We start from the raw sequence: 5,703 nt of genomic DNA on the forward strand, positions 1-5,703 counted from the left end.
AAATCTCAAGAAATACCTGTTCAGAAAATATACTCGTTTTCCAAAAACAACTCATTTATAATAAAAAACTTTTATTAAACAACTTCTAAAGACTCCCCCTAGAAAGTTGATTTCAGTAATGATTCAGTTAAGCTCAAAAGAATTTTTTTTAAGAAAACATTTTAAGTACGGGTTCTAAACTGAGTGTTTAGAAACCACACTCGTTAAAGCACGGGTCCTGAACTAAAATGTTCAGAAGCCTCGTTTGGAATAAATTACAACTCCCCCTGCATTGGTGTATCATAGACATTATATTCTGATCAACACAAACTTGACACACCTGCAAAACCAGGTTAAGTAGATTTTGGTACCCAAACGAACTTGGKTCCWATTTTGTTAGTATCTGGTTGGGGTATGTTGAAATTTCCAAACCATTTATTTCTATAAGATATTTTCTTTTCAGCACTATTAACAAGATGATTATATACATAATATGATTCATGCCAGTTATTATAATCATAGCTGTTCTTAGCTTTCCAGTTGTTCTGATAGCTGTTATCTCCATGCCACCTGTTGAACCCTTTGTTATTGACAAAATTATTGGTTTTGCATGTTAAGCACATAATCCTTCTCTTGCTAAGATTGATCAGATCATTAGTGGATCTCACAATGCAAGGAAGATTGTTAGTAACAATAGGTGTATGAGATAAAGCAGATTCAGACTTATTGACCCAAATGCTTTTAACCTTTGAAGAGTAATTGGGTGATCCAATGACATACCCTTGATAGTACTGATTTGAAGATCGAGAATTGTTCTTAGAAACAGTTGATTTAGGACTACTTGAATAACTGTTCGATTTGGAGCAATCATAAAAGTTAGTTTTACACTGTGATTGAGAACCAGTTGGGCTTTTAGCACACGAAAAGGCTTTGACTTTTTGTAAAAGCTGGTCTCTTTCATCAGTAACTAAATCATATTTCTTTTTCAGTTTAATTCTCATGTTCAATTCAGTTTCAAGGTTTGTCTTTAGATCAGACAATTTCTTTGTAGTATCTAAAAACTTACTTTCTAATTCCTTCTTTGACTTTTCAAAAAATCTCCGTTCTTTTTCAAATTTCTTTCTCTCTTCGTCTGAACTTCCCTTCTCATTTTCTAAAGCAATGTCAAGCCATTTCTTTTTCTCTATAAGCTCTTTGGCAATTGCAGCATTTTTCTTGACAGTGTTTTTCTTTTCAAGAACAAACATTCTCTTTTCTTCATCCAATTCTTTCTTTTTCTGAACAATGCTGTCCGACAATTCCAAATTCTTTCTTTGACATTCTTCTTCATACTCTTTCTTCTCTTTATCAAACTTGGATYGTTCCAAGATGATAAGTTGTTCAAAATCTGAAATTTGATTTAAAAAAAATTTAGCATTCAGCTCAAGAGAATTAATCTTATTTTCATAAGATTCACGTTCAATACAAAATCTTTTCTCAATCTCAATAATCATCTTCTTTTCTTTCTCCGTAACTTTCCTTTCAACATTTAAAACCTTTTTAGCCTCTAAAACCTTTTCCTTTTCTATTTCCAACAATTTCCTTAACTCAATCAAATCATTCTCATGTTTATGAATTTTCTCAGTAAAGTCCTCAGTCTCTGTATTTTTCCTCCCAAAAGAGTTCCTCTCAGCATTTAGTTCATTTTAAACTTTTTGGAGTTTATTGAACAAATATTTATTAGACTTACTCCATATTTTCAAATCATCATCATAGTTTTTCCAGACCGAACTCAGATTTTTCTCAAGCTTTTCAAACTTATATTCAAATTCCTTCTCGATTCTTTCACATTCTTTTTTATGATCTTTCTTTAAATCTTTGATAAATTCCTCATTAGCATAATTCTTAGTATACATATTTATGTATTTCTCTTTATAGTTCACAATGCTCTTTTCCAGCTCAACAATCTTAGCTCTCATCTCCTTTAGAATATCTTCCATTAAAAAAAATTGATCAATTATAGAATCTATGCAGTGAAATCAGTAAAAAAAATCAGGAACAATTAAGCTTAAAAAATAACAGAAAACACAAAAACTGATGAGAATTTAGAAAAACAACAAAGAACTGTCAAAAATCAGTAAAAAACAGTCAAAACTGTTGAAAACAGTTAACAACTGTTAAAACAGTTAAAGACAATTAAAACTGATGAAAAACAGTCTACGCGACATAAAAAATAGTTCAACAATTCTCAAACAGTTTAAAACACAAACAGAAACAGATAAACAAAATGACCCAAAATTAAAATCTAAACAAAAACTTAAAACTCAAAAAAAATACAACAATTATAAGCCCAAAAAAAATAAATGTCCAAGTCCAAAACAATTGAAATTTTTACAATTACAACTCAGACAAACAACTCAAGTCTGTCAGAAAACCAAAAACAACACCAAAACAGATTATTCAATCAATACAAAATATTCAACAGTGAGCTGTTGAACTTGAGGCAGTTCTTCTCCACAAACTCTGCTTATCTTCACAAACTCTCTGAGAAATTCCAATCTTGTGAAATGAACAGACAGGAGTTAATTCCACTTCCTGTGAACTTCAAGAAAGCTGAGAGATGGTCTCCAATTCAATCGAATAAGCTGCGGTTTTGCACAATGAACCTGTATTTGACTTAAGACCCTTAATCAATCTCTGTGTAACCTTTAACTTTGATATTCAGATCATCATGGAATGCATATAGGATGTATCTGGAATTATGTTAACGAAAGAGTAACTTCCTGCTACCGATGTCAAAACAGATGATATCTGGGATTCAAAAACTCAACATACAACAACCAAGTCAATATGCAAATAAGAACAAATCACACAGAATTGTACCTGGAATGTGTCAAAAACAGAAAGATCAACACTAAGTACTAATATCAACAGAAAACTTAGCACTCCTTCTTAACACACTTCCTGCTGCAGTGTTTGGAGAATCTGAAAGCTTTCTTCTCTTTCCACCTCTTCTACCTCCTGGGTATGTTTTCCCCAAAGTGCCAGGATATTCAAGAACTGGTGAACACCAGCAATCAATTTACAACCTCTCAAGTCCACTCAAAGCTACCTAAACCTACTGTACATTGCTAAAGCACCTCACTGCACAAACTGTTAAAACAAAGAAATTACAGCAACCCAGTGTGATATCAAAACTCAATCAAAACAAAATCAAACTGTGTGTTTGCATCCTTTACAGACCAGCCCCGATAGCTTCAATTGGCAGGAAGTTTCCACACAGGCAGATAAACTCTTTATACTATTTAAAGACATGAACAATTTATACAGACATATTTCTAGACATGAAAAACAGATTCAGAATTCAAGACTGTTTTAGCAAAAGTAAAACTCTTTACCTGCTGTTCCAGTCCTCAAAATTTGATATATAAGCACAAAGTGACACCAATAAAACCAAATCCACAAACACAGATATTGTCAAAAGATATTTGATTTGTGTCAAGACAGGAACAATGAACTTATCATCCAATTAAAATCAAACCTGCTTAAACCACTGTTTCAAATCAGCCAAGACAGAAAACTGTGTATGGTTTGTGCAATAAAGAACAAACACATAACCTGTAATCAATTTAGGTTCTCTGTAATCGATTCTCTGTAATCGAGCAGTCTGGGCAAAATCAAATAAAATGAGCAATAAGCTTCATAATCAATGAAAGGTTGATGTTCAATTTAGGTTTTAAATCAAAATTTGGTCAATAAGCAATGAACGATAAAGAATCTGGTGAGATGAATTAAGCGATTTAGAATCCGGTCACTAATCCGGTCAAGAGTTGTACGAATTCGGACACTTATCCGGTCAAGAATTGATCGATTAAGACTTAGAAAAAAAAACAGATGAAAGTTGAGCGATTTACGTTACCCGCTCAAGATGTATGCGATTTACCTGCTAATCCGTTCAAGACTAAACTTAAACCGATCAAATACCCGCTCAAGACTAAACCTAAATCGCCCAAATATCCACCCAAAAGATAATGTCTCCATATTTTTAAAGCGAAAACCACGGTTGCCAATTCAATGTCATGGGCTGGATATTGCTTTTCATGATCTTTCAATTATCGTGATGCATATGCGATTACCTTTCCCCTTTGCATCAAGACACAACCCAAGCCAAGCTTTGATGCATCACTATAAACGATGAAGTCTTCTTTTTCATCGGGTAGAGACAAAACTGGTGCGCTATATAAGCAATCCTTCAAGGTTTGAAAGGCTTTTTGTTGTTCTTCGGCCCAATGAAACTTGATATCTTTTCGAGTTAATTTTGTCAAAGGCACGACTATTTTAGAGAAATTTTGAATAAACTTGCGATAATAGCCTGCTAATCCCAAGAAACTTCGAACTTCAGATGGTATTTTTGGTGCCTTCCATTTTGCAACGGCTTCAATCTTTGCTGGATCTACCTTTACTCTAGCCTCAGATATAACATGCCCCAGAAACTGGACTTCTCTTAGCCAAAATTCACACTTTGATAGTTTAGCATATAACTTCTCCCTTTTCAAAAGTTCAAGGATCAATCGAATCATTGTGATCAATCGAATCATTGTGATCAACTGAGCTTACAGTATTTTAGGCGGGACTGAGTGCTTATCAGAAATACCTCTATGGAATGTCAAAACCGACAGACCTACCCAAGAGGACAACCATATCTGAGTGAGCTTTATATACAAAAGGGTTTGTGTGATGAGACTAAAATAAAAATGAGAGGGGTAGCTGTTGTGAGCTAAAAGAATTGATGAGAGTTGTGTCAGGATTAAAAGAATACGAAAATGCTGTTCCAAACTTATAAAATCTGGGCATACCACACAATCTATTAGTTCTCAATTCTTTCTAGACTAATATTGAAAAAGGCAATGCCTAAGCCAATTCTTGTCACAACCCCACCAGATACACATTTATCTCTCAACATATAAGTGTTTCAATAACACTTGGGGCACGCAGCTCATCAACTATCAATTTCTCATTTGGAGAAAGTTGATATTGAATCAGAAGGATATATGTCCCCCCCTTCATGTCTTTTTGATACAAAGGGGGAGAATACGTTGTATTTATAGGGTCAAACAATAAAGTCCTAGTCAAAGTCAAATCTTACATACAAAGTCAAACACGATGTGTTAGCTCTCATTTCATTCAAATGTAAAAGTATTGAAAAAGTAATTTCCGCAAGTGTCGACAGAAGATGCCTACCACAAAAGATCATAGAGGACCATAAACAAAAGTTCAACGTACAAGTCAAAAGACGACATAACCTCTGCAGTCTATCACAGAGGTTCTGGAAGAAGATCCTCAAGAATCAAGTGCTTTCAAGTTACATCCAGCAGAGCCTCTAAGATGACTCACAGAGGGTTTGCAACAATATCTTCTGTGGTATAGTTCTTTGCTGTTTTACTTAGGTTAGTTAGCTACTCGTGCTTCTCACGTGACTACTTTTGTAATCCGCGTTTTTTGGACGTCCTGGATCGTTTCACACGTCTAGGTCTTGTCAGACAAGCGGTTAGGAAATAGTATAAATTGTAGCTTCTTCCTTTGTAATCAGCGCCGCTTCCAAGATTGTAATCGTCTAAATTTCAATTCAATTGAAATACATTTGAAGCCTTTCTCGTGTGTTCTTATTATTCATTGTCTGCTTGTTCTTCATTGTTCTTGATTCATTGCTCTATTTGATTCTTACTTTGTTTCCGCTGCACTGTG

The sequence above is a fragment of the Cynara cardunculus genome (genome assembly GCF_001531365.2).
Source record: "Cynara cardunculus var. scolymus isolate 2C chromosome LG 11, CcrdV1, whole genome shotgun sequence".
NCBI classification, from domain to species: Eukaryota; Viridiplantae; Streptophyta; class Magnoliopsida; order Asterales; family Asteraceae; genus Cynara; species Cynara cardunculus.